This window comes from Gorilla gorilla, chromosome 9 (genome assembly GCF_029281585.2).
Source record: "Gorilla gorilla gorilla isolate KB3781 chromosome 9, NHGRI_mGorGor1-v2.1_pri, whole genome shotgun sequence".
Taxonomy (NCBI): Eukaryota; Metazoa; Chordata; class Mammalia; order Primates; family Hominidae; genus Gorilla; species Gorilla gorilla.
Genome location: NC_073233.2, coordinates 135,681,741 through 135,692,870, shown reverse-complemented (window position 1 = coordinate 135,692,870; position 11,130 = coordinate 135,681,741).

Below are 11,130 nucleotides of genomic sequence, written 5' to 3'. Positions count from 1 at the left end.
GTATCTTTTCAGTGGAGCATTTAGGCCATTTACATTCAATGTTAGTATTGAGATGTGAGGTACTCTTCTCTTCATCATGTTAGTTATTGACTAAATACCTTGTTGTTTTCATTGTGTTATTATTTTATAAGCCCTGTGAGATTTAGGTTTTAAGAAGATTCTATTTTGGTGTATTTTCAGGTTTTGTTTCAAGATTTGGAACTTCTTTTAGCATTTCTTGTAGCACTGGTTTGGTAGTGGTGAATTATCTCAGCATTTGTTTGTCTGAGAAAGACTTTATCTATCCTTCATTTATGAAGCTTAGTTTTTTGCTGGATACAAAATTCTTTTGCAAACAATTATTTTGTTTAAGGAAGCTAAAGATGGGACCCCAATCCCCTCTAGCCTGTAAGGTTTCTCCTGAGAAATCTGCTGTTCACCTGATAGGTGTTCTTTTATAGGTTATCTGATGCTTTTTTTTTCACAGATCTTAAGATTCTTTTCTTCATCTTGACTTTGAACAAACCTGATGACTATGTGCCTTGGTGATGATCTTTTTGCAATGACTTTCTGAAGAGTTCTTTGAGCTTCTTGTATTTGGGTGTCTAGATCTCTACCAAGGCCAGAGAAATTTTCCTCAATTATTCTCTCAAATAAGTTTTCCAAACTTTTAGATTTCTTTTCTTCCTCAGGAAGACCAATTATTCTTAGGTTTTTCTATTTAACATAATCCCATATTTCCCAGACACTTTGTTCATTTTAAAAAATTCTTCTTTCTTTGTCTTTGCCTAATTGGGTTAACTAGAAAGTCTTATCTTTGATCTCTGAAGTTCTTTCTTCTACTTCTTCTACATAAGGTCAACAAAGAAACAGTGGAATTAAATTATACCCTAGAACAAATGGACTTAACAGATATTTACAGAACATTCTACCCAACAACTGCAGAATATATATTATTCTCATCAGCACATGAAACATTCTTCAAGATAGACTGTATAATAGGCCACAAAATAAGTCTCAATTAATTTAAGAAAATCAAAATCATGTCAAGAGCCCTCTCAGACCACAGTGGAATAAAACTGCAATTAACTCCAAAAGGAACCCTCGAAACTCTAACAATACATGGAAATTAAATTATTTGCTCTTGAATAATCTTTGGGTTAATAATGAAATCAAGATGGAAGTTAAAAAGTTCTGTGAACTGAATGAAAATAGTGACAAAACTTAACAAAACTTCTGGGATACAGCCAAAGCAGTGCTAAGAGGAAAGTTCATAATCTTAAATGCCTACATCGAAAAGTCTAAAAGAGCACAAATAGACAACCAAATGTCATCTCAAGGAATTAGAGAAACAAGAACAAACTAAACCCAAACACAGCAGAAGAAAAGAAATAACAAAGATCAAAGCAGAACGAAATGAGATTGAAACAAAAAACTACAAAAGATGAATGAAACCAAAACTCTGGTTTTTTGAAAAGATAAACAAAATTGATAGACCATTAGTGAGATTAACCAAGAAAAGGGAGATGATCCAAATAAACTCATTGGAAATGAAATGGGAGATATTACAACTGAAAGCACAGAAATTCAAAAGATCATTTAAGGCTACCACGAACACCTTTATGCCTACAAACTAAAAAATCTAGAGGAGATGGATAAATTCCTAGAAATATAAAGTCCTCCTAGATTAGATCAGAAAGAAACAGAGACTCTGAACAGACCAATAACAAGCAGTGAGATTGAAATGCTAATAAAAAACTGCCAACAAAAAAAAAGTCCAGGACGAGATGGATTAACAGCTGAATTATATCAGACATTCAAAGAAAAATTGGCACCAATCCCACTGAAAGTATTTAAAAAAATAGAAAAAGAGGACATCCTCCTTAAATCATTCTATGAAGCCAGTATCATCTTAATACCAAATCCAGGAAAGAAAATAACAAAAGGAGAAAACTACAGACCAGTATCCCTGATAAACATGGATGCAAAAATCCTCAACAAAATACTAGCTAACCAAATCCAACAGCATATCAAAAAGATAACACATAATGATGAATGGGTTTTATACCAGGGATGCGGGGATAATTTAACATATGCAATGAACATTGTTAATTAACATAAACAGAAGTAAAAACAAAAAACATATGATAATCTCAATAGATACAGAAAAAGCATTTGACAACATCTAGTATCCTTTTATGATAAAAACCATCAATAAAATTGGCATAGAAGGGACATACCTCAAAGTAATAAAAACCATCTATGACACACCCACAGCCAACATAATACTGAATGGGGACAAGTTGAAAACATTTCCCCTGAGAACTAGAACAAGACCAGGATGCCCACTTTCACCAGATTGATTCCCCACAGTACTGGAAGTCCTAGCCAGAGCAATCAGACAAGAGAAAGAAATAAAGGGCATCCAAATTTAAAAAGAGGGAGTCAAAATTTTGCTGTTCACTGATAATATGATTGTATACTTAGAAAACTCTAAAGATTCATCCCAAAAGCTCCTAGGTCTGATAAACAAATTCAGTAAAGTTTCAGGATACAAAATCAATGTACAAAAATCAATAGCACTGCTATTCACCAACAACAACCAAGCTGAGAATCAAATCGAGAATGCAATCCTTTTTACAACCGCTGCAAATAAAATAAAATACTTAGTAATATACTTAACCCATCGGTGTGCTATTTTCAGGAGACCCATCTCACGTACAAAGACACGCATATGCTCAAAATTAAGGGATGGAGGAAGATTTACCAAGCTAATGGAAAGCAACACAAAGTAGGGGTTGCAATCCTAGTCTCTGATAAAACAGACTTTAAACCAACAAAGATCAAAAGAGACAAAGAAGGCCATTACATAATGGTAAAGGAATCAATGCAACAAGAAGAGCTAACTATCCTAAATAGGTATGCACCCAATACAGGAGCACCCAGATTCAGAAAGCAAGTTTTTAGAGAACTACAAAGAGACTTAGACTCCCACACAATAACAGTGGGAGACTTTAAGACCCCACTGTCAATATTAGAGAGATCAACAAGACAGAAAGTTAACAAGGATATTCAGGACTTGAACTCAGCTCTGAACCAAGCGGACGTAACAGACATCTACAGAACTTTCCACCCCAAATCAACAGAACATACATTCTTCTCAGCACCTCATCACACTTATTCTAAAATTGATCACATAATTGGAAGTAAAACACTCCTAAGCAAATGCAAAAGAATGGAAATCATAACAGTCTCTCAGACCACAGTGCAATCAAATTAGAACTCAGGATTAATAAACTCACTCAAAACCACACAACTACATGGAAACTGAACAACCTGCTCCTGAATGACTACTGGGTAAATAATGAAATTAAGGCAGAAATAAATAAGTTCTTTGAAACCAATGAGAACAAAGACATAACGTACCAGAATCTCTGGGACACATTTAAAGCAGTGTTTAGAGGGACATTTATAGCACTAAATGCCCACAAGAGAAAGTAGGAAAGATCTAAAATCGACACCCTAACATCACAATTAAAAGAACTACAGAAGCAAGAGCAAACAAATTCAAAAGCTAGCAGAAGGCAAGAAATAACTAAGATCAGAGCAGAACTGAAGGAGATAGAGACACAAAAAACACTGCAAAAAAATCAATGAATCCAGTAGCTGGTTTTTTGAAAAGATCAACAAAATAGATAGACCACTAGCCAAACTAATAAAGAAGAAAAGAGACAAGAATCAAAGGGTTGCAATAAAAAATGATAAAGCGGACATCACCACGGATCCTACAGAAATAAAAACCACCATCAGAGAATACTGTAAATACCTCTATGCAAATAAACTAGAAAATCTAGAAGAAATGGATAAATTCCTAGACACATACAGCCTCCCAAGACTAAACCAGGAAGAAGTTGAATCCCTGAATAGATCAATAACAAGTTCTGAAATTGAGGCAGAAATTAATAGCCTACCAACCAAAAAAGGGCCAGGACCTGATGGATTCACAGCCAAATTCTACCACAGGTACAAAGAGGAGCTGGTACCATTTCTTCTGAAACTATTCCAAACAATAGAAAAAGAAGGAATCCTCCCTAACTCATTTTATGAGGCCAGCATCATCCTGATACCCAAACCTGGCAGAGACACAACAAAAAAAGAAAATTTCAGGCCAATATCCCTGATGAACATCGATGGGAAAATCCTCAACAAAATACTGGCAAACTGAATCTAGCAGCACATCAAAAAGCTTATCCACCATGATCAAGTCAGCTTCATACTTGGGATGCAAGACTGGTTCAACATAGGCAAATCAATAAACATAATCAAACAGAACCAATAACAAAAACCATATGATTGTCTCAATAGATGCAGAAAAGGCCTTTGACAAAATTCAACACCCCTTCATGCTAAGAACTCTCAATAAACTAAGTATTGATGGAATGTATCTCAAAATAATAAGAGCTATTTATGACAAACCCACAGCCAATATCATATTGAATGGGCAAAAACTGGAAGCATTCCCTTTGAAAACTGGCACAGGATAAGGAGGTGCTCTCTCACCACTCCTATTCAACATAGTACTGGAAGTTCTGGCCAGGGCAAGAGAAAGAAATAAAGGGTATTCAAATAGGAAAAGAGGAAGTCAAATTGTCTCTGTTTGAGGATGACGTGATTACATATTTAGAAAATGCCATTGTCTCAGCCCAAAATCTCCTTAAGTCATATACTTAACAAAGGAGGTGAAAAATCTCTACAAGAAAAACTACAAAACACTACTAAAAGAAATCATAGACGACACAAACTGATGGAAATGCCTTTCATGCTCATGGATGGATAGAATCAATATTGTGAAAATGGCCATACTGCCCAAAACAATCTACAGATTCAATGTAATTCCCATCAAAATATCATCATCATTCTTCACAGAAATAGAAAAAAAAAATCCTAAAATTCATATGGAACCAAAAAAGAAGCCACATAGCCAAAGCAAGACTAAGCAAAAAGAACAAACCTGGAGGCATCATGTTACCTGACTTCAAACTATACTACAAGTCTATAGCTACCCAAACAGTATGGTACTCTTATAAAAACAGGTACATAGACCAATGGAACAGAATAGAGAACCCAGGGACAAAGCAAAATATTTACAGTCAACTAATCTTCAACAACACATACAAAAACATACAGTGGGAAAAGGACATCTTATTCAAAAAATGATGCTGGGATAATTGACTAGCCACATGTAGAAGAATGAAACTGGATCCTCATCTCCTACCTTAAATAAAAATCAACCCAAGATAGACAAAATACTTAAATCTAAGACCTGAAACCATAAAAATTCTAGAAGATAACCTAGGAAAAACTCTTCTAGACATTGGCTTAGGCAAATAATTTACGACCAAGAACCCAAAAGCAAATGCAACAAAAATACAAATAAATAAAGTGGGCCTAATTAAACTAAAAAGCTTCTGCACAGCAAACTAAATAATCAGCACAATAAACAGACAACCCACCGAGTGGGAAAAAATATTCTCAAAATTAGTCTGTAATCTGTAATTTTTTTAAAAGATATTTTATGCAAAATTGTCATCTGACAAAGGACTATTATCCAGAATCTATAAGGAACTCAAACAAATCAGCAAGAAGAAAACAAACAATCCCATCAAAAAGTGGGCAAAGGATGGGAATAGACAATTCTCAAAAGAATATATACAAATGGCGCCATCGAACTCCAGCCAGGGCAACAATAGTGAAACTCTGTTTCAAAAAACAAGAAAAAGTAAAAGAATCTTGACCTTACATATAATCATTATCAGTAGATTATTTTCTGTCCTTCCAGAAACTCTCTGTGCATATAAAAAAATACAATTTTTGCATAAGTGGGGTCCAACTAAATGTTCTGCCACTTGCTTTGTATCTAATGTATATATTTTAAATTGATATAAAGAAGGCACAGCAAGACAGGGCCCATCATAGAATATGACATTTCACAACATTGTATTCTTTTATTCTTGACTACAACATAATGTGCCTTTAAAATGACCTTTTGTTTTAGTATGTATGGAAGGAACGCAAGAGTTTTACAATAAACAATATCTTACAAAAAAAAAAAGAATATATACAAATGGCCAATAAACATATTTAAAAATGCTTAATGTCAGTAATTATCAGGGAAATGCAAATTAAAACCACAGTGAGATACCACCTTACTCCTGAAAGAATGGTCATAATTTAAAAATTAAAAAATAATAAATGTTGGCATTGATGTGGTGTAAACGGAGTACTTTTACACCGGGGTTGATAATGTAAACTAATACAACCATTTTGGAAAACAGTATGGAGATTCCTTAAATAAATGAAAGTAGAACCACCATTTGATCCAGCAATTCCACTACTGGGTATCTACCCAAAGGAAAAGCAATCATTGCATGAAAAAGACACATGCACATACATGTTTATCGCAGCACAATTCACAATTACAAAAATATGGAACCAACCTAAATGCCCATCAACCAATGAGAGGATAAAGAAAATGTGGTATTTATACACTATGGAATGTTACTCAGCCATAAAATGGAATGAAATAATGGCCTTTGCAGCAAGCTGGATGGAGTTGGAAGCCATTACTCTAAGTGAAGTAACTCAGAAATCAAAAACCAAATATTGTATGTTCTCATTTATAAGTGAGAGCTAATCTCTGAGGATGCAAACGTAAGAATGATATAATCGACTTTGGGGACTTGCGGGGAAGGGTGGGAGGAGGGTGAGGGATAAAAGACTACACATTAGGTGCAGTGTGTACTGCTTAGACGATGGCACCAAAATCTCAGAAATCAGCACTAAAGAACTTATCCGTGTAACCAAAAACCTTCTGTTCCCCCAAAACTATCGAAATTTTCTTTTTGAAAAATAAAAGCCTTCAAACTAGCCATTGTAAATATGTCCAAAGAACTAAAGGAAGCCATCATTAAAGTAAAAGAAAGTATGATGACAACACTGTATCAAATAAAGAATATCAGTAAAGAGCTATAAATTTTTTAAAGTACAACAATATAAAAATTCTGGTGATAGACCGGGCACGGTGGCTCACACCTGTAATCCCAGTACTTTGAGAGGCCCAGGTGGGCAGATCATGAGGTCAGGAGATCGAGGCCATCCTTGCTAACATGGTGAAACCCCATTTCTACTAAAAATACAAAAAATTAGCCAGGCGTGCTGGCAGGTGCCTGTAGTCCCAGCTACTCGGGAGGCTGAGGCAGGAGAATGGCGTGAACCTGGGAGGCAGAGATTGCAGTGGGCCGAGATCGTGCCACTGCCCTCCAGCCTGGGTGACAGAGTGAGAGTCCGTATCAAAATACATTAATTAATAAATTAATTAATAATTCTGGTGATAAAAAATATAAAAATTGAAATACAAATTCACTACAGGGGCTCAACTATAGATTTGAATTGTAAGAAGAAATAATTAGCAAACCTGAATCTAGATTGATGGAGATTACGCAACTCAAAGAATACAGAAAAGAGGAAGAAAAAAATGAACAGATTATCAGAGAAATGTAAGACATTATTAAGTGTTCCAATATACATGTAATGGTGGTATCAGAAAGGAGAAAAAGAAAGATGTAAAAAAAAATTAAATAAATAGTGGATGAAAGCGTCACAACTTATTGAACTTATTGAAGAACAACAATGTACACATCCAAGAAGATTACAGACTACAGATAGGATAAATAAAAAGAGACATACACTCACACACAGACACATAATATTGAAATGCTAAAAGTTAAAGACAAAAAAATGTTGAGAGCAACAAGAGAAAAACAACTGTACAGTTACAAGGGATCCCCAGTAAAATTAAGAGCTGACTTTTTAACAAAAATACTGGAGACCAGAAAGTAGTGGGATACATTAAAAGTACTCAGAGAAAACAAACCTTGAAAACAAAAAGTAAAAGGGCATATGTAAATCTGACTGTATCAAATAATAGTACTAAATGCGAGTGGACTAAATAACCAATTGAAAGGCAGATATTACATCAGTATTAAAAAAACAAGATATAATTGTTTGATGTTTATAGAAAACAATCTTCAGATTCAAAGAAAATAAAGATTGAAAGTAAATGAATGGAAAAAGATATATTATGCAAAAATCCACCACAAGAAAACCATCATGGCTATACTATCCAACAAAATAGACCTTAAGCAAAAACATTACCAGAAATAAAAGGAAATATTTTAGTAATGATAAAAGGAATAACCTGTAAAGAAGACACCATAATTATAAGTATATATGCACCTAATAAGAAAGGACCAAAATATATGACGGAAATATTGACAGATTGAAGGAAATAATAGAGAGTTCTGAAGTAATAGTTGGAGATTTCAATATCTTACTTTCAATAAAGGATACAACAAGTAGGCAAAAGATCAATAAGAATATAGATTTGAACAGTACTATAAACCAAGCAATAGCAAGCATCTACGGGACACTCTGCCAACAGCGGGACATAAAGTCTTTCTCAAGTGCTCATGGAACATCCTCCAGGATAGATCATTTGCTAGGCCATAAAAATAACCTCAATAAACTTAATAGCATGAAAATGATAGAAATTATGTTCTACAGCTATAATAGGATAAACATTAATAGTCAATAACAGAAAAAAATTTAGAAAACTCAAAAATATGAAAACACCATGAAATAACTAATGGTCAAAGGGGAAGTTAAAAAACACTTTATGCTTCAAGATAAATGAGAATGAAAACACAGCAGACCAAAATGTATACCCAGAAATAAGACTGCACACTTAAAACCATTTGATCATCAACAAACCTGACAAAAACAAGCAATGGGGAAAGGACTCCCTATTTAACAAATGGTGCTGGGAGAACTGGCTAGCCCTATGTAGAAAATTGAAACTGGACTCCTTCCTTACACTATATACAAAAATCAACTCAAGATAGATTAAAGACTTCTTACACCATATGCAAAAATCAACTCAAGATAGATTAAAGACTTAAATGTAAAACCCAAAGCTCTAAAAACCCTAGAAGAAAACCTAGGCAATACCATTCAGGACATAGGCACGGGCAATGATTTCATGAGGAAAATGCCAAAAGCAATTGAAACAAAAGCAAAAATGACAAATGGGATTTAATTAAACGAAAGAGCTTCTGCACAGCAAAAGAAACTATCATCAGAGTGAAGTGTGACAGACAATTTACAGAATAGGAGAAAATTTTTGCAATCTATTCATCTGACAAAGGTCTAACATCCAGCATCTACAAGAAACTTAAACAGATTTACAAGAAAAAACACAACCCCATTAAAAGTGAGCAAAGGACATGAACAAACTCTTCTCAAAAGAAGATATTTATGCAGCCAACAAACATATGAAACAAGCTCAGCATCATTGATCATTAGAGAAATGCAAATCAAAATGACAATGAGATACCATCTCATGCCAGTCATAATGGCTAGTAAAAAGTCAAAAAACAACAGATGCTGACAAGGTTGAGGAGAAAAAGGAAAGCTTTTACACTGTTGGTGGGAGTGTAAATTATTTCTACCATTGTGAAAGACAGTGGCAATTTCTCGAAGACCTAGAAGCAGAAATACCATGTGACCCAGGAATCCCATTACTGGGTATATACCCAAAGGAATGTAAATCATTCCATCATAAAGATACATGCACACATATGTTCACTGCAGCTCTATTCACAATAGCAAAGGCATTGAATCAACCTAAATGCCCATCAATGATAGACTAGATAAAGAAAATATGGTATATGTATACCACAAAATACTATGCAGTCATAAAAAGAAAAAAGATTATGTCATTTACAGGGACATAGATGGATTTGAAAGCCATTATTCTCGCAAACTAACACAGGAACAGAAAACCAAACATCACATGTTCTCACTTATAAGTGGGAGCTGAATGATGAGAACACATGGACACATGGGGAGAACAATACACTCCGGGACCTATCGGAGGGTGGGAAGTTGAAGGAGGGAAAGCACCAAGAATAGCTAATGGATGCAGGGCTTAATACCTAGGTGATTGGATGATCTGTGTAGCAAACTACCATGGCACATGTTTACCTATGTAACAAACATGCACATCGTGCACCTGGATCCTGGAACTTAAAATAAAACTGAAAGTGTACCACATTTTGTATTTGAAATGGCTAAATTAAGAAAGAAGAAAGAAATCAAATCAATAACCTTACCTGCCACCTTAAAAATGGAAAAAAGAAGAAAAAGCTAATTTTAAAGCCAAAAGAAGAAGAAAATTATAAAGTTTAGTGTAAATACATGAAAAAACCCAGAAAAACAATACATAAAATCAAAAAACCAAAAAGATCAAACAAATTTTTAGTTGAATTGACCAAAAGATGAATTAATAAATAAATAAAACTCAAATTAGTAGAATCAGAACTAAAAGAAATGAGATATTATTACTAACTTGTGAAAATAAAAAGAATTAAAAGGAATATTAGGAACAATTGCATGTCAATATATTAGATAAATTAGATAAAATGAACAAATTCATACAAAGATATAGACTACCAAAACTAACTCAAGAAGAAATTGCCTTTCTGAATAGAAGTATAACTAGCAAGGAGATTTGTTCAGTAATCAACAACCTATCACAAAGAAAAATCCAAATACAAATGGCTTTACTGCTGAATTTTATGAAATATTTGGAGGAAAAATAATGTCAATGATTTATAAACTCTTCCCAAAAATAGTAGAGAATGGGACACTTCCCAACTCATTTGATTGCCCTGATACCAAAACCAGACAAAGACATCACAAGATAAGAAATCTACACCAAAATCTTTTAGAAATATGTATGCTAAAATTTTAAAGTATTATCAAACCAAATTCAGCAAATATTTAAAGAATTACAGATGATGAGCAAGTGTAATTCATCTTAACTGTACAAGATTGATTTAACATCTGAAAATAAATTACTTTAATACACCATATCAATAACACGAAAAACTTTATCTCAATAGAAACAAAGAAATCATTGGATTATAGCCAACATTCTTTCATGATAAAACATAATGAATAAATTAAGAATAAAACTTGATAAAGGACATCTACAAAAATACACATATAACATCATACTTACTAATGAAAATC